Source organism: Sciurus carolinensis, unplaced genomic scaffold, assembly GCF_902686445.1.
Source record: "Sciurus carolinensis unplaced genomic scaffold, mSciCar1.2, whole genome shotgun sequence".
Taxonomy (NCBI): Eukaryota; Metazoa; Chordata; class Mammalia; order Rodentia; family Sciuridae; genus Sciurus; species Sciurus carolinensis.
In genome coordinates, this window is record NW_025920149.1 from 1043682 (window position 1) to 1063991 (window position 20310).

The following is a 20310-nucleotide window of genomic DNA, read 5'->3' on the forward strand; positions in this document are numbered from 1 at the left end:
CCCAGAGATATGCTCAGAATAAAAAAAAATTGTGCTTTCACTGGATCTGGTTATAGCTACTCTTCTACCAGTTCCTCTAACATAACTTGCCTATTTGAAATCCTCATATTTTGTTCCCCAAATTGTAGGTGTATTAGTATTCATAATCTTTCAGTGAATATTTTATCAGGGTATACTTTACTGATCCTTTCATAATAGTCCTACCTTTTTTTCATTTTCAGATTATATTATTCTGCACCATATTTACTTTTCTAGGAAGAAACTTTCATTTAGCAATAAATTACATACATCTATGGTGGATCATATGTGTTTATATTTATTTGTAGCAAACAAAATATAGCACTGTATGATGTGGCATGCATTTCTTAATTACTTTCCAAAGTTGATAAATAAAAGAATTGTTGGAAAATTTTACTCTGTCTCTCAGACCAGTGTTGTTACTGGAAACTCAAAATTTTTTCTAAAGCTGTGCTCTTCCACTTTCTAATGTTTGAGTTTACCTCCCTTCACAATGTACACCCACTTCTTTTGCTTTATTTTGTTGTCTGTAATATTTAATTTTCTTAATCTTTGTTCTCTCTTCTTCTCTCCCCTTTTTTATTTATGAACTTTCCTCTGATATAAGCTATGGGAAACCATCTTTATTTAGCAGAATCAGACTAGACTGAGCCATGGAATGCAGAAACATGATTTCTAGAAACTAACAGGCACAAAGGTTTGTCCCAGATTGCCAGGAATCATGTGGTGCTGCATGCCAGTGGTTCCCTGACTCCTTCTGGAATATCTCCCCAAAGAGAATGGATTACCTAGCTCCACTCTATCCTGATGATCACAGAACAAGCTCCTCCATGTCTTAACCCCCTTTACCTGTGTATTAAAAATAAAAGAGAGTTGGGTGAGTAGTTGTTGTTGTTAGAGGCCAGAGATGGAATGGCCAGACCTGTCATGCCCCTCTCATTTAAAAAGAGTATTGGCTCTTGTGTGTTTCTTGAGTACATAAGTTTTTGGGAAATAGACTGAAAAATAGCCAACATCCTCCTCCAGCAGTTAACTCTTTCCTCATCCATGTGGGACATGACAGAGAGGATCTTCACACTAAGCAGATCCTGAAATGGAATTCAATTCCTTTGTTGACATTCTCAATTTAATCTGTTACTGAAACTTAATAAGATATTCCACCTACTACCATTTCACTCTTTTTCCTTTCTATATATTTATTGTATTTAATTCTTTAACTACTAGAATCTACTAGTACCCATGTTTTAAATAAACATTATAGCCAATGTTATTTTATAACATGTGGTACTTACCTTCTGTAGGTCCTGTTATGCCATGTTTTTTTCTTTGATATGCATCACCAGATAAATGGTCAATGCATTTCTGAGGAAGACTCAGAGAGATGCCCTGGCAAAATTAATATCAATAATGAGGTGCATAAGTGTTTATTAATCACTAAGGTGACACCCAATTTTCCAGTTTTGAAATAAATTAAACTTAAAAACTAGAGAATTACACATTGATAGCTGACACATTTATATCATAAGCTTGCATATTCTCTGCAAATAAAGTAAATTTTACCTTCTCTTCTTCAGCTGGTAAGGGTTCCATAACACTTCCTGGTAGGCAAAGATGAAAGTTTTTCACATTAAAGTCTCCAGATGAAGCATTGGCCTGTTTGGGATAGAATGGAGAAGAAACAAGTAGAAATATAGTTGCTACACAGAAACCTCCCCAAGCTGGCATATTGTACAACTAGAAGTTGTGGAAACAAGTGTCGACATTTTAATGACATCAGGAAGGAGAAAACCATATACTCCTCTTGGTCAAGCATTTTTAAGTGTCTTCCATGTTTTTGCTTATCATTTATGTTTTTATCTTTCTATTTCATAGCTCTTTTTATTGTTTTATTGGTTTTCTTTGCACTTGCTTTCTTGTATCTCATCTGTATCTGCTCAATATTCCATTTGTAATATTCATCCTCATTCTGCATCTTTTTCCCCTCCACCACTTACTTTTCAGTACCAGGGATTGAACTAAAGGGTGCTCAACCACTGAGCCACATCCCCAGCCCTTTTACATTTTATTTACAGAGTCTCACTGATTGTTTATGGCCTCACTAAGTTGCTGAGGTGGTTTTAGACTCATGGTTGTTCTGTCCCAGCATTTGGAGCCTTTGTGATAACAGGTGTGCACCACAATTTCCAGCCCACATTTGCCTATATATTTTAATATTAATTTTGGAATCACTAGTAGCTAAAGTGTTGTTCATTGTACATTATCACTCATCACTTCTCATTGTTATTAACATTACAGAGATCATTTTAATGTTTTATAAGTTAAACATGTGCTTTGCTTCTAAGATTTTGCTAATACTGGTATTTATTCTTTATTCTTAAAGAAGTTTGGATGAGTGAGTGATCCTGGAACTTTTGTCACACTGAGTTAGGACTTTGACAATGAAATATAAACCATGATCAGGTTATATCAAAAGAGAAATTGGTTCAATAATATGACCACAACTAAGAAGGGAAAAGAACTCTATTTAAATTCATGCAGAAATTTATGCATATTAACACAGAAAACATGAGAGAGCAAGGCAATAAGAAACCACCAAAAGCTACTAGTTCCCTGAAAACTTAATCCACAGACATTTTTGTGGAAGATATGCTATACAAAAATTCAAATATTTGGTTGCAAATAATTGAGGAACTAAGAGAAATAAGAAATAAGTTAAAGAACTCAATACAGATTTTGAAAGAACATTCCAACAAGGAAATTGAGTTCCTGAAGAAACTCCAAAAATGATAAATTCACTAACTCAAATAAATATCTGAATGGGAAGTATCATCAAAATACTGTATCAAGCAGAAGGAAGAATGTTAAATCTTGATGATGTGGATGAAGTAGACTTTCATATAATAATAAAAGTGAAAGACATTAAACAAAAATATACAAGGGTACTGAGACAAGTTTAAAAGATCCAATGTAAGACTCATATCTTGAGGAAGGAATGGAGATACAGTCCAATTTCATAGAAAACTTATTCAGTGAGCATATAACTAAAGAGTTCCTTACTTGTGTGAACAATGTACATCCAGGCACAGGATGCATTTTGAAGCCCAAATAAATGTGGCCTATACAGAATCTGTCCATGTTATACTTCAGTGAAAATGCCAAAAATTAAGATAAAATCATTGTTTGTATAAATTCAGGAAAGAAGCATCAAGTCACTTATAAAGAATGATATATCTGCATAACACTAAAGGCCTGCAGCACATTTCAAGTGATAAAACAGAATTATGGCCAACCTTGCTTGCTATCTGTGCCAATGTTATTTTTTAGAATCAAAGCATAAATAAAGACCAAGACAAGTATAAACTGAAATAGTTTATGACAAGTAAGTAAACATTGTGGAAGATACACAGAGAAATCTGATGTGAAAAAAAGAAACACAAAATTAATGATGATGAGAGCATAGGAAGTAATACATTTTACTAGAATAATAGATAAGCAGTTGAGAATTAATAGTGAATTCAATATTAGAAAGCAACACACACCTCACTATTTTAACACTGCATGCAAAATGTCTTAATTCTTAATTCTCCACTTAAAACATATAGCCTAAAATACACCCAAATGTATATTGTCAGCAAGAAACACTGCTGACTTCCAACAATGTTCACATACTAGTACTGGAAGGATGAAAAACAATATTCCATGCAAATGAAAGCCAAAGGAAAGAAAGGGTTTTTATTCTCATACTTGATGAATTCAAGCAACAATTATCCACAGGTGACAAAGAAGGTAACTACATATTGATAATGGGAAAAACCAAAAAAGAAAATAAATGGCTGTAAATAATTATGCTTGAATGATAGTGCACCCAGTTTTATATAATAAACACTACTCATCCTCAGGGACAGATAGGCTCCAATGATGTAAGAGCAGGTGACTTTAATACAACATAATTACTGAGAAGGTCACCTGAATAAAATATCAATAAAGTTTCTCAAATTTAACTCAGAATGACTTAACAGTTGTCTACAGAACATTTCATCTGATAACAGAAGAATACACCTAGTTTTCAGTAGCACAAGGAACTTTATATCAAGTGTTAGAATACAAAATAAGGTTTAGTAAATGAAGAAACAAAATAAAGACAAGCAAAATCAATCATGAGACTCATAACATTACAATGGAAGGATATTAGAAAACAACACACAACACATGGTCCTGGGAAAACCATGTATCCATATGAAGATGAATAAAATTTGATCCCTATCTCTTACCCTTTACATAGGTCAACTGAAAGTGGATCAAAGACCTAGGAATTATTCTAGTAATGCTGCAACTGCTACAAGAAAATTAAAGTTGAATATTTCAACATGTTTGCATGGGCATCATTTTCCTTAAAAAGACTCCTAAAGCATGATAAATAAAACCAAGAATCAGGAGTTGGGATGGCATCAAATTAAAAAGCTTCTACACACCAATGGAAACAATTAATAATGTAAGAAGTCAGCCTACAGAATGGGGGAAGATTGTTGCCACTTTATTCTCAAATATGGGATTAACATCCAGAATAAGTAAAAATTTTACAACACTTATCTCCAAGAAACAAATGACCCAAGAAATAAATGGACAAAAGAACTACAGAGATATTTCTTTAAAAAAGAAATGCAAATGACAATAAGTATATGAAAAAAATGTTCAACATGTCTAGCAGAAAGGGAAATACAAATCAAAAGTACATTGAAACTTTACTTCAGTTTGAGTGTCAACTATTAATAAATGTTAACAGGGATGCAAGGAAAAGGTTCACTCATCTGTTGTTGATGAAACTGCAAATTAGCACCATCACCCTGGAAAGCATTATAGAGAAACTTCAAAACAATGGTAATGGGACCACTGTATGATCCAGTTATCTCAGTTACTGATACATAGTCAAAAGATCTAAAATAAACATATATATTGGAAGAAACATAATGTATATAGCAGCACAATTCAACAAGACAGGCAATGTAATCAGTCTAGGTACCAATCAGCAGATTAATAAACAAACTATATATATATATATATATATACATATATATATATATATACACACATACACACACACATATACATATATGTATATAAGGCACATATATGTGTGTGTGTGTATATATATATATTAATTTTTAAAAATATTTTTATTTGGTTTTTTGTTTTTTTTAATTGTAAACAAATGGGATACATGTTGTTTCTCTGTTTGTACATGGCATAAAGGCATACCATTTGTGTAATCATACATTTACATAGGGTAATGTTGTTTGATTCATTCTGTTATTTTTTCCCTTCCCCCCACCCCTCCCACCCCTCTTTTCCCTCTCTACAGTCCTTCCTTCCTCCATTCTTGACCCCCCCAACCCTAACTCTAACCCTAACACTAACTCCTTCCACCTCCCATTATGTGTCATCATCCACTTATTAGCGAGATCATTCTTCCTTTGGTTTTTTGAGATTGGCTTATCTCACTTAGCATGATATTCTCCAATTTCATCCATTTGCCTGCAAATGCCATAATTTTATCATTCTTTATGGCTGAGTAATATTCCATTTTTATTTGTAGATGAACACAATATCTTATTTTTTTAATGTGGTGCTGAGGATCAAACCTAGTTTCTCACAAGTGCCAGGCAATACTCTATAACCAAGCTACTATCCCAGCCCCTAAAATAATGTTTTGCTAGGTCACAAATGAGAATGAAATCATGACATTTGCTGGTAAATGAATGAAACAGGAAAATATATCATGCTAAGTAAAATAGACAAGAGACTTAGAAAGTAAAATGTTTCCATAATTTGAAGAATATTTTCTGTCATTTGAAGAAGCTAGACAAAAATAAAGAGTAAAAATGGGAAATTTATGAATAATAAAAGAGAACAGATGAGTAGAGGGAATGAATTAAGGCTGGATAGAGGAGGGAATGCAAAGAGAGCAAAGGTAGAATGAATCTGAACAAACTTTCCTGTGTACACATGTGAGAATACCACTGTGACTTGGACCTTTCTGTATATCCATAAAGCACAAATTAAGACAACTATAAACAAACAGAAGAATGATTTGTAGAGTAGAGGAAGGTAACTTCAGGAGGGAGGATGGAAGGAAATGGGAAAGTATTGGGTACTTAATTGGAGAAAGTTTTATTTCATGCTTTATAATAATGTCAAAATAAACCCTGATCTTATGTACAAAAATAATGAAGTAAGAAAAAGAATAAACTGCAATAAAAATCTACAAAAACTGTATGAGCACTTGGAAAATGAACAATACATTTGCATGTTCAATGGATCACTGATGAAGTTGGGGTAAATTTTTAAAAACCTCTGAATGAAATCAGAATAGAAATACAGCATCCCAGAATCTATGGGATACAATAAAAATAGTTCTTTCTTTCCAGCATTTTATTTTCTATTCTGATTTCATTCAGAAGTTCATAAAAATGACTCTCTACATTTAAAAATCAGAGAGATTTCAAATAGAAAACCTAACGTTGCAACCCAAGGTATTAGAAAAATAATAAATCTATTTGAACAAGTTGAATAAAAGAAATATTAATTATCAGTTTAAACTATAAAATAGATGGGCTGGGGAGATAGCTTAACTGGTAGAGTGCTCGCCTCGCAAGCACAAGACCCTGGGATCAATCCCCAGTACCTCAAAAAAACAAAATAAAACAAACAAACAAACAAAAAAACTATAAAATAGAAAATAAAGAAAAAATACAAAGTATTAAAGGATCAGATTTTGTTTGTGAAAAGAGAATCAAAATTGATAAACCCCTAACCAAGGTAATTAAAGGAAAGAAAAAGAAGAAACAAATAAATAAACCTAGAAACCAAAAGAGAAATATTACAACAAACATCACTGGAATCTAGCACACTACTAGGAATTATATGGAAAACTTATTTTTCAATAAATGGGAACATCTAGAAAAACATTATGAAGACAAACATGGTAAAAAATGGAAATCCTACAATATATGTATGAAATAGTTGATATGAATCTAACCAACTCAAAATATGAATCAAAGGAATGCAAAAATTCAACCTAATAACAGGCAATTATAGTGAAGCAGTAATAAAAAGCCTCCAGGACCAGAGGTGAACACAAGGCTGAATTTTATCAAATATTCAAAGAAGAACTGATACCAGTGACCTGCCATTATATGTAAGAGAGAAGGAAAGACACTTCTAAAGTAATTCTACAAAGTCAGTGTTACCCGGAATGAAAAGGAAAATAAGAACACTACAAGGAAAGAAAACTACAGTCCAATATCATTGAGGGTGGCAGTCTAAAAATCTTTATAAAATACTTGAAAAATATACTGAACATCACATTAAAAACAACAAACACTTGGGGCTGGGGAGATAGCTCAGTCGGTAGAGTGCTTGCCTTGTAAGCACAAGGCCCTGGGTTTGATCCCCAGCACCCCCCCAAAAAAAAAAAAAAAAAAAACACTGCCGGAAAAGTGGTGTATTTTACACTCCCAGAAATTCAGGAGGTTGTGTCAGGTGATTTGTAGTTTCAGTCAACCTGGACAATTTAGAGACTTGGGCTCAAAATGAACAACAAAAGGAACTGGAGGTGTGACCAGTTATAGAGTACACCTTGGATAAGTCTCTTGGGTCACACACACACACACACACACACACACATACACCATACACCCTGAGCCAGCTGGTTTTATTCAAGGAATGCAAGAATAGTTTAATATATGAAAACTAATAAAACTAATACACCAGATAAAGAATCAAGGACAAAATCATAAGATAATTTCAATACCTGGAGGAAAAGTCTTTGACAATATTCAATGACCCTTCATTACAAAGCCCTGAGGAACTAGAAAGAGGAGGAACTTACCATAACATACCAAAGACTAAGTATAACTTTCCCTTCATAAATGAATTCTTTCTATTTATATTAATCAAGTCATACTTTTGGATCGCATTTTGATTCTTTTTTTATATGATGACTTGCCACAGAATTGACTACTCCCACCATATTCTACAAATGTTGCTTTCCTTCTTATTAGGACTGCGATACCTTAAACTTATATCTAGGTTGTTTGGCATCATTATGTGCAGATGAGAGATAATATGTAAGAACAATAAAGAAAATATATTTTTTTAATTTTACCTTTGGATCAACTAATGTGAAGAGAAAATGTGGATTGCTCTTTATGCTGCAACATTCTACAAGAGTGGTTTCAACCACCTTTTTCTTTTTATGATAGCTTTACAGTTGTTTTTGTCAGGTAATGTTCTGATTTCTGGTTCCCTAGTGTCAGTGTCTGCTTCTGTAATAATAAAAGCAAAGTAGAGAGTATTTGCAAATGCTCCATAATTTCAAATCAATGAGCAACTCAGCAGTAGGTATTCTTCATAGTTTACTGTCTTTCCTTGATTCATTGGAAGTTTGATGTGATTCTCCTTCTTCTGTGGGGACATTCTAAGAAGAAAAAAATATTTATATTTAGATGTAAATGCACCAAATATGAAAAATTATTATAATAGTTTCCTTTACTGCAGGATACAAGTGAAAGAGAACACATTTCTTAGCCTTTCCAATATCAAATCAAACTTCAATTCTTCAACTTACTAAGCTATATCTTCTTAAGGGGGTGAGAATGATTAGAGATAAGAGGGAGATCTGAAATGTTGCTCCCCTTACCTCTAAGATAATTGCACAAACACTGATATTCATAAAACTATTTTATTAATCCAAATTACCTAGGATGAATTATAGTCATCTGTAGTTATAGTGCTTTTAAAAAATTAGAAATTTAAATGGGATTTTTTGAATGAGCTTTTGTGACTTACATTGGCACAAATTATCTCATGAGGTGAAAGCATGAGACCTGAGCTTTAAGAGTACCTTATAAATAAAATCAGTTGAAATCACAAAGATTCTACACTCTGTCCATTCTATCTGTCAAATAGCTAATGATAAATGTAAATATAAATGTTGATTCATCCAAGAAAGAGAAAAAGAATGCCACAATCTTGTGAGGGCAGTGAATGGAAACCACACACAGTTACTAAAATAAAAGATTTACAAAATAATCAAGGAATGGTAACTTAGATGACCATGGATGAATGGTAACTTAGATGAACTTAGAACAGACATTGGAGAGATGTTTTCTGCAAGAAAATATTGAGTTTTGGAGTAAATCATTTAAAAAAATAAGCAAATATTTATTTTAAGTCCAAATATATTCTTCATGATTAGAGGATGATTAGAGAATATTCTGGTTCCTACTTTCTTATTTATGACATATCTCTAACTTGATTGCTTCTTTTAATGGCACCAATTCAAGATAACTCACCTAAATTTATATATCCCAGACATCAAAAGTGAATACAAATTTAAAGCATAATATTTAGAATTCAGTAGAATTAACTGGTGGTCATTTCATGCATGTTATTTAGAACACTTCATTATATAGCAAACTTTTTCTACAAATTTATTCATGTTCAAAAAATTAAGAAGTTTTTACATTTGAAACCTTACTGTAGCTGCTCCAGAAAATATGGAAATATATTTATTAACTTTGAAAATCTCATTAAAAATTGAAAGGTATAAAGTGAATAGTTACATAACTAAGCAAGTAACTTTTAAAATTTGGGCTCTCACAAAGTGACATAAGGGCTTGGACACTTTTAGACACTATGATACAAAAAACTATGAAACTAACATCATCATATGGTTATTGAGAGTCTCTGCTTCTAGAACTGGTTGTTATTTTGCACAAGACATCAGTATTCAATTAAATGAAGAGTTTTAAATATACTGTTAGTGGAAAGAGCTAGAAACCATGGTCAAATCCTTTATAAATGCAAATATTTAATAATTTTATTATATTTTTATACCTTTATTTATTTATTTAGTTTTATGTTACAGTGAAGATTGAACCCAGTGCCTCACATAGACTAGGCAAGTGCTGTACAATTGAGTTACAACTGCAGCCCCTAATCCATAAATTAATATACATACTCTAATTTTCTATGTTTCTACAATTTCTAATATTACTTTAATGTAAAAATGGGGCCAAGAATAGAAATAATGAAAAAGTTCTCCTAGAAATGTATGGTAGTAAAATATAAAGGGTCCAAAAAAAAAAAAAAACTGCAATGTGCTTTACTTATTTCAAATTAAAGGCATGAGGGAAATCCCATGATTCTACAGAAAATAACTTGAGCATGAATGTTAAAAATCATGTAAGTATGATTTAAATTTCACACTAATGTAAACCTAACAAAAAATCCTTGAACAAAAAAATTCGTATTACTTCCACAATGAGAAATGTTTTCCTAATACAGTTTTACTGTCATATGTACTTTCCAGTCCAGTTTCCTCCAGTCCCCCATGCTAAAATACTCAATGTAACACTGGCATTTATACATGTTAAAAAATATCAATGTAATTCTCTTAAATTTTTTTTCTGAGCCAATTTGCAAAAAGTATATCAGGGAAACCATTGCTAAGTTTCAAGTATTAACACCTCAAAACTCAATATTAACAGCAAGAAAATTAATTGCATAAAAGATCACTTTAACTTTAAATGAGATTGATAGTAGAGCTCATCCAATATAAAACAGGCACCATCAGGATCAGATTCAGTGGGATGACTTTAGAGCAAAAATGTATAATAAAGTGGGTAGGTAGCTTTTTCTCAATAAACTGGCAAAAATTAGAATTCACCTATATGAAATGCTATTTCTTGACTGATTTGATTAAAATATAAGCTGTTTTATAAAACTCTTCCTCAACTTTTTCAAACTCTAAAATAGTTAATGAACATACCCATTTTGTTGGTAGACCTTTAAATAATTAATTTATTTCTCTATGTGTGAAGCTGAGAATCTAAATCAGTGCCTCACATGTCAGGCAAGTGCTGCACACTGAGCCACAACCCAGCCCCTCAATGAACACACTCTTAATGCCATTTCAGAATGACAGTCACTATATTGGCAGAACTTGAGAACAGTTAATTCTTAGAAACTGTCTGTCTTGAAGGCTGAACTTGAAATCCAATTAATAGCAATATCAGAACTTAAATTATACTCCAGAGCTCCAGACATGTTATTGGCACCAAAACATATAGAAAGACAAATGGTACGGAATAGAAGATGTATAGACAAAGCCACATAAATACAGTCATCTCATACTTGACAAAGTCACCATAAACACACATTGAAGAAAAGATAGCATTTTCAACAAATGGTGCTAGAAAACAGGAAATCTATATGCAGTAGGTTGAAATCTATCCCCTATATCTCACCCTGAACAAAATTCAACTCAAATTGGCATTAGACCAGAAATATTGCATCTACTAGAAGAAAATGTAGGACAAACTCTCCATCACGTCAGATTAGAAACCAATTTTCTCAACAGGACTTCTAAGGTACAGGAAATAAAATCATGAATCAATAAATGGGATGGTATCAAACTGAAAACCTTCATTACAGCAAAGGAAACAATCAAGAACAAGAAGAGACAGCCCACAGAGGGGAGGAAATCTTTTACATCTGCATCTCAGATACAGCATTAATCTCCAGGATATACAAAGAACTCAAAACACTTAACACCAAACAACCCCAAATAACCCAAACAGTAAATGGGCCTCATAACTGAACAGACACTTCACAGAAGAAATGTGATCAGTAAATATATGGAAAAATGTCCAATATCACTAGAAATTAGAGAAATGAAATTAATACTACACTGAAATTTCCTCTCACTGCAGTCAGAAAGGCAATTATAAAGCCTACAGTAACAACAGATGTTGGTAAGGATGTGGGGGAAAAGTTACACTCATACATTACTGGTGGGCCTGAAAATTGGTGTAGCCCATTAGCAGAATGGAGATTCCTCAAAAAACTAGGAATGGATCCATCATTTGACACAATTATCCCACTCTCAGCATATACACAGAATACTTAAAATGGGCTTACTACAGTGATATGGCCACATTAATTTTACAGCAGTTCACTTCATAATACCTAAGCTATGAAACTAACCTCAATGCCTTTCAACAGATGCATTGATAAAGAAAATGTGGTACATATATACAATGGACTATTATTCAGTCAAAAAGAAGAAACAAATTATGGCATTTGCCAGTAAATGGATGGAACTGGAGACTATCTTGCTAAGTGAAATAAGCCAATTCCCCGAATCCTAAAGCTACATGTTCTAATAGTGGATGCTGACTCAATAAAGGCAGAGTGACGGAGGAGAGTAGGTTCACTAGATTAGACAGAGTGGAGTGAGGGAAAGGAGGGAGAATAGGGATGGGAATGACCATAGAGTGAATCAGACCTAATTTTTCTATGTTCATATATGAAAGCAAAACCAGTCTAACTCCACATCATGTACAACCACAAATATAGAAAGAGATAGTCTATGAATGTATGATATGTGAAAATGCATTCTACTCTCATGATAGCTAAGAACAACCAAAAATAGGCATATGACCACAATATAATCCAAATATTTCACTCCTTCTTTTTCTCCTGAAAGATCTAAAATTTCCATATTATGGCAACACTGCCACAACAATATCTACAGTAACAAATTCATGATAGCTCAGTCTCAGATCACGCTCCCTCCACCCCAGGACACATGAACCTGAGACCCCTCAGAGGACAAAGGACTTCCCCAAGGGAGGCGGACTTCCCCTTGGGCAGCTATGTTACCCAGGGAGCCTTACCTGAGGGTGGTTGTAGGCTGCATTACCCCAGGGGCAGCGGTGTTAGTGGAAGGCAGCTACCTTTCCCAGAGGGCAGCCTTTCCTGAGGGCAGGGTGGCGGTCTGACAACAGCAGCACGTGTCCAGGCAATATGTCTCTGCCAGCACTGAAGCAGCCAGACACCTACACAGGACACGATGAAGAGGCTTCCAGAACAATGGCACACGTGGAGTAGGCAGGTCTGGACCTGTGCTGTGCATCTGACTGTCCAGCCCTGCCTGTCTCAGCTGCGGGAGAGCTGGGCATGTGAATAAATCACAGGCAGTCGGGGCATGCCCCCAAGTGGCTCCACCCACTTTGGACTCCCTGCATGTGTCTGAGTCCTAAACCACACAAGGTCTGCCTTAGGGACCTGAGACGCCCATGGGGAAGAGATCCCTCGAGAGCAAAGTGCTGACTCCAGCCCTCCTGCCTTTTCTGGGCACTGAGGAGCACATGGTCATGGCGTGGTCCAGTGAGAGTCACTGCAGAGTTCCTGGGGTTGCAGACACCTCCAATTCCCCACTGCACCCCAGAGATGGGATCTCACTGCTGGGTCTGCAGCAGGACAGGTAGCCAGCAGCACAAGAGGGGTCATGATGGTAGAGGCAGGAGTGCCAGGCATAGGTAACCACCCAGGGGAAACCGAGCCTCCAGGTGACTCAGGTTGGAGCTGGGCCTGGTTTCAAAACCCAGCTCTGCCATCTCCTAGCTGTGTGACCTTGAACAAGATACTTAACTACCCTGGGCCTGAGCACCCTCACCTGACAACTGGGGATAACAGCAGGACCTTGCTCACAGCACTCCTGTTTGGGTCAAATGGGGCCCCAGGGGTTAACAGATGGACCCAGGGTCTGGGGCAGGGAAACCACACAAAAAAATTAGAAAAAGAGGCTAAGAGAGCACTTGTGGAGACTCTCAAGGTACAAATGAGGTTTGCAAGGGGGTCTGCAAGGGCAGCCTTGTCCTGACCACATGCTGGTGCTACAGGAGACATGGCCACTGGGGAAGCGGACAAAGCGTGTGTAGGAATAACCCACTACTTTTGCATACTTGGACTACTTCAAAACAAAATGTTACTTAAAGCTTGTGGGCAGATTTTGATGAAGAACTGGGCATGGGTGGAAAGTGGAGACTGGCTGAAATGAGCCCAGGTCCCAGGGATGCAGAGCAGATGAACACAACAGGGAGATGCCCCAAGACTCACCTCAGGGTCTGCCAGTGCCCTTTTCAGGCCTCCCCTGAAGGGGGCCCTTGTGAGGGTACAGACTGGGCCAGGTTTTGTGCTCCCAAAGCAGAGTCCTCAAAAGCAGAGCAGGGCCTGATGCAGCACTAGTGATCTGCCAGGGTCGTTGGTCCCCTGGAGGAGGAAGAGCAGGGGGGCACTCACTGTGGTGCACCCTGGGACATCTGATCCTTGACTCAGAGGTTTTTGGCCAGAATCTCCACTCTGGGGCCCTGGAAGGAAAGAGCCGTCAGGCCTGGGGTCCCTGGAGGGGCTCGGGACACACAGGGACACCTGGCTGGGTGTTGCAGTGCTCCAGAAGCTGAAACCCTTGACCCCCAGGCAGGCCAGGTCTGGGCTGAGGGTGTCCGGTCCCAGGTGGCCTCACCTTACAAAGAGCGCATGCAACTGCCCTCAGCCCAGCCTGATGAGCTGTATCATGCACTTGGGCAGCAGCCTATGGCTCCATGCCAGGATAGCTGCCTGCTTCAGGGACATGCTCAAGGTGCTCCTGTGGAGGGGTGGAGAGGGTATGGGACAGCAGCCACCCCCGCCAGGCCTCATCTCCCCTTCTATGGCTGTGTGGGCCACCCACCCTGTGTCCTCTCTGGGCTCACATTCCCCACCTCCCTGCTCCTCCCCACCAGCCCCTCCTGGCAGCCTCCACCCCTGGGCCTGTCCCTGCAGGAGTCTGCACCCAGGACAGCAGCACCTCCAAGCAGGGCCCTGCTTTCTGTCAGCTGAGTTGGGTGACTCCTGAGGCCTGGCCCCTGCTCAGCAGCCTGGGCACAGTCCCATGACTCAGGCTGTTAGAACCCAGCTCTGCACCAGTCCTTGGACTCCAAGCCACCCTGCACCCTTCTCCCTGCAGCTCTGACAGATGAGTTGACTTCTGGACACCCCAGTCTCCCTGACTAGAGTCAGGAGTGGAGCAGCATTGACAGGGGACCAGAAAGAGGCTGTCCTGTGCACTGTGAGATGTCGAGCACCAGCCCCCACCAACTAGATGTCACAGTCCCTGGCTGTGATGACCACAAATGTCTCCAGACATGGCCAACATCCCCTGGGGAGCAAAACTGCCCCTGGCTGAGGACTCTTCTGCACCAGTCCACAGCAGGGGACACAATGCTGGAGGCATAGACACCAGAGTCCCCGGCATGCAGGAGTGCACCCCCCACTCAAGAAGACATGACTGGATGTCTGTTCATCAGACCCATCGATGCCAGGTACCAGTCCACTGGGCACAGCAGAGAAGAGTGTCCCCACCCTCACAGATGGCCCACGCCAGGGTGGCAGAGCCTGTTGGAGCAAGTGGCATAAGTGGCAGGCATAAGGACACTTGGCTGAGCAGGGCTCCCAGAAAAGGAGCTGTCTTTCTCTGGGGCCAGCAGCTGGGCAGAGGACAGAGGAGGAGTGTCCAGGGAGGCTGGAGGCAGTTCTGCCCTGCAGGTGAGCCATCCCACTTGCAGCAGGGTTGGAGGCTCAGAGCTCAATCTCCCTCACACCCTCTGGCCCAGGACCCAGGAAGTCCACAGCCCTCATGCCCACAGACTGCCACAGATGGTCCAGATTAAAGATGACCTGGGGTCCAGAGCAGGGAGGCCCTGCCCAGGCCCAGCAAGCCAGGAGGTCTAGGACATGGATGCAGCCTTCCCACATCCTGTCCCTGCTCCCCAGACCCTGGCACGGCCCACCTCTGTATGCCCATGCTGCACATGGTGATCTGGCCAGCCCCCAGGTGGTAGCAGAACTTGGAGGAGACGGGGATGAGGCCAGCACCCAAGCTCCTGCTGGTGCCAGGCTTGGGGTGCACAAAGGATGAGTGGCAGAGCTCATCCAGGGCATTTATAGGGTAGATAAGCTGCAAGCATGGGACAGACACCCGGGATGCTTGGGTGCAGCCAAGGGCAAGTGCCATTCCATACACCTGCTCAAGAACAATCTGTGGCTCCCTATTACCCTGCAGTTGGCACTCGATGTTCACCATGTATTTCAGGTGTCACCTTCCAGCCTGCTCTATTCACCTGCCAGTGTGTCCCTGACTAAGCACCAACAGGCCATGCCCTTCAAACCCTTAGGAGGAGGAGTCTTCCCCATCCCTGCTTCCCCAACCATGTGTGGTGGTAAAGGTGGTGGCTCCTCCTTCCTGTGCCCTGTGAGATCCTGCTGGCCACATTAGAGTCCCAAAGCACATTCCCACCACCTCTCTCACAGCAGCCAAAGCACCAAGGTCAGCACGCCAGCCCAGGGTGAGACCTGCCTCAACCCTGGAAGACCACAATGCACTGAGCAGGAGGAGCCAAGGTCAGTTGGACCCAAGGGGCAGCCACACCCAGTGCAGGCCAAGCACAGTGAGTGGGAAGAAGCCCCAAAGCAGATCTCACATCTCTCTACTTCTCAAAAAAGCTGGAAGTCTCCATTTCTTTAAGACCTTTCAATTTCTAAGGGCTAGAAAAAAATGAGAGGGAAGAAACCAGAGCAGGGCCTGACCATGCCTGCCATCGGGTCTGTGGCTGCCTGCAGGGGTCCCAGCCCCAGAGAAACTTGCAATGACCATGGTGCATAGAAGAGAAAGAGGCCACAGTGAGCATGAACCAGTTTGGGAACTCCCAGGACCATAGGACATGGCCAGCAGGGTGTCTGGAGGAAATCCCACCAGTAGAGTCCTGACCATGGCAGTCCTCCAGGTCAAGCTTGGAGCTGGGAACACACCTGGTTGATCTTCTTGGCAGTGGTGCTGGCATCTGTGGGCAGGTTCGATGGCTCCAGGTAAAATGTCCAGAGTGAGAAAGACGGGTTGAAGGGGGCCCCATCCCCAGCTCCCAGCTGGGCAGACTGGCCTCCCCACTCCAGGTAGAATCAGAAGCAGCCTGACAGCCCCACCCAGCCCTCCACCTGGCCTGCTTCTCCTCTCCTCTTGGAGCCCTGTCCGTACCTGGTGCTGGATGCTGCTCTGTACTCACTGGCTCCAAGTCTGTCCCCCTCTACCACAGGGGTTGTCCGACTGTAAAGCCCCAGGCTCTGGGAACCAGGTGGTCTCAAGGACACTTCTCAGCTGGGCTGTGGAATGCAGTACAAGCCACAGACAGAAAACAGCAGCGAGCCACCCCCGTGCGGATAGGTCTTTATTCACAGCATGGGTGGGCTGGTCTCGGCAGTTCCTGCCCCAGAAGAGAACAGACTCCCACGCATGGGGACAGTGTGTGTCCCACATAAGGTCATGATGAACCTGACCTGGGCAAACAAGTGAATGACCAGAATCCATGTTTAAAACATTCCACAAACAGCACAGAAGAGACTAATGGCCTTGTCCATCCAGAAGGGCGCTAAGATGTTCTTGTCCAGCAAATGGATAGAAGCCTCTCTCTCCCATTTCCAAATGACAAAACCAGCCCTGGAGAGGATAAAGTCCCTCCAACCATCCTTTGTCATCTAGGCAGGACTCAGGAGGGGCCATGGGCAAGCTGCTGGGGACATGGGAGTTACTCCCACAGACCTGTGCTCCCTCCTGACAAAATCTGTTCCCTCCACTTTTCACTGTGGGGATTGTGAATGGGATGAGGCCAAGGGTACTATTCCCCTCTCTCAAGGCCCAAGAAGCCCAGGGCCCCATCTCTGCTCCTGCCCCCATGCAGAGTGGACCAGCAGCTTGACTCAGCAGAGAGGACCTGCTTTGAAGCCAGACTATTGGCCGTGTGACCTTGGGCATGTTGTGTATGCTCCTGGGCCACAGCCTCCCCATCTGTAGAATGGGTTAGCATGACCTACAGTGCACACTGCCATCAGACTCTCATGCAGACAAGGTGCTCCAGAAAAAGTGTCTGGCCTGCTCCTCACACTGAGGGTCTGCCTGCCACCTGTTGTGATGGCTTTCTGAATCCTGCCCCCAACATAGGCCCAAGGAAACAGCTGATCTTGTGGTAATACTGCTGGACATTCTCCAGGGACTGGGTGTTGATCTCCTGCAGCAAATCCTCTGCTGACTGTCTGCCTGGAGGAGGAGGCCCTTCCACATTCTCCAGAGCTGTGGAGGAGAGAGGGAGGACAGGGCTGGGTCCCAAGGGCTCGGTGGCCTTGGCTTGGTCCCCATGGTCCCCCACAGCCTGCAACTCACCTTTCATGAAAAGCACAACATGCATTCGGAGGCTGGCCCTGCTCTCCAGGCAGGAGGGCAGCTTGGAGAAGTGGTAGCTGTTGAGGTAGAAGACCACCTTCAGTGCCTGCTGGCTGCCCTCTATGTGGTAGATGTTGGTGTCTCAAGGGGCCTCAGAGCCCCACACCCTCTGTCACAGCAGCTTTAGATCTCCCTTCCTCTGTTGCAAGAGTGGCACCCTGGCACCTCCCTGCCCTCCCCACTCCAGAGGGATAGCCTCAGACCTCCCTGCCCTTTGACCCTGCTCCAGAGGGATAGCCTCAGAACCCCTCTTCCAAGCCTCAGGATGGCACCCTGGTACTCCCATGTACACTAATGCCAGAGTAGCATCCTGTGACCACATGTTCCCTCCTGCCTAGAGGGGCAGTCTCAGACTTCCCATTCCACAGGGTAGCCTCAGACAGCCTCACACTCTGCAGCAGCCTGTGACCTCCCTCTTGGACAACTTCAACAGATGTTGTTCTTGGCCCTGACACTGACTGCCCAGCAGAGGGCCAGCAGTATGTCATCAGAGCCCTCCATGGTGCTCTGGTCACCCCTTGTCTGGTAGCTCAGGGTCCTACCTGGCAAAAGTTGCCCTCAAACAGCACCTGCATCTTATTCACCATATGAGGAAGAGCTTAAGGCAGGGAGGATAAAATGAAGTGGTTGGAGCCCCTACTGCATCACTAGTTGATTGGGGTTCTCCTGAGCCCAGCCCAGCCCCAGACAGGCAGGCACTGCAGTCAGCTCAAACTGGCCCCCAGAAGCTGACTCCCATGCAGCAGTCTGCATTTCTGGCAGGGCCACACTGCCCCAAGGAGGCAAAAGTGGGTCCTTGAGGGAGGGCAGACCTCACAGAGCCAGACACAGAACACATGGACACACAGGCTGCAGCAGTGCAGCAATTTCAAGGGGGTGTGATAGTGAGGAAAAATGTCTCAGGGGCTTTTCATAGAGTGAAATGAAAGGAAGGGGAATTGCTGATCTAGAGCGTGGCCCTCTGTCTCATGAGCACTGCAGTCCTGGAGATGGCTTGTGACATAGACACCCCAGTTCCACTCCAGAGTTTCTGAGGTAGGAGGTCTGGGGTGTATTCTGAGAATCAGTCTTTCTGGAAAGTTCCCAGGACCCAAGCACAGCAGCAGAGCTCTGGAAGCAAGCACAGGGTTCTCAGCCTTGGCTGGAGTTCACCTGGACAGCTCCCCAGGGACCCCAGAACATAGGGACCCTCTGCCCAGGCCCCATGCCACAGCAGCCAGCAACTGGGATCTGCATCTGGGATGCCACCAGCTGACTCCAGGTTAGACCCATGGGGAGTGTGGGACCATGGCTGTGCTGCCTCCAATGTGGCCCAAATCCTGTCCCTGAGTACTGAGTGCTCACTGCTATGAACATGTGCATGGTGGGTGTTGGGTAATGGGTGGTCAGATGGATTGGGGGGACAGAACAATGGGACAAAGGACTAAGGAACATCAGTCAATTATGCCATTAGTCCTTAATCTGAATTCTTCAGTATAAAGAAGGAAGACTCCAGGGTGGAATTTTAATGAGAAGTGCTGTGGACCTCTTATAAGACCTGGTGAAGACAGCTAGGTTGATGAGAGAGAACCCCTCTTTTTCCACTCAATTTGGAGCATGAGGTTTGATGTGTTGGATTCACGTTTGCCTTGGGCAGCTGATCTGCACACAGGAGACCAGGGCAACAAGCAGCCCCTTCAGCCTCAGTGTAGCAACTCCTACTGTGGGGGTGGGAGAAGTCACTCACTGGTCACACAGTTCTTGTCCAGCTGCTTAAAGTAGAAGGTGACACTCTTCAGCTTTGACAGGGTCACCCAGATGTCCTCCAGCATGGCCCGTTCCTCCTCCTGCAAGAAGATACAGTGAAGGGACGTCAGGTACCAGGCTTTCACCTCACAGTGCTGGGATCTGAATCTAGGCATTGGGCTACACTGGGGCCTCCTGAGCACCAGGCCCAGGTGTGCTCTGGCTCACCCCACAGCTTTTCCTGTGGCCCCTATGGGTCAGAACTTGCCTCTGCTCTGATTTGCTGAGTGACCTGGTAAAGCCACCTCCTCCCTACCCAGACAATGGTTACTGACTTAACCATTCCCATCAACCTTCTGTACTACTCCAGGAGATTATAACACCTGATTTCTCTTTCCTCTCATCTGTAG

General features: G+C 41.8%; 1 pseudogene; it reads right to left on the bottom strand.

Annotated features, from left to right (window-relative positions):
• Window positions 1-14162: 14162 nt before the first annotated feature.
• Window positions 14163-20310, bottom strand: part of LOC124974455 (phosphatidylinositol 3,4,5-trisphosphate-dependent Rac exchanger 1 protein-like) — a 32973-nt pseudogene continuing 26825 nt past the window's right edge.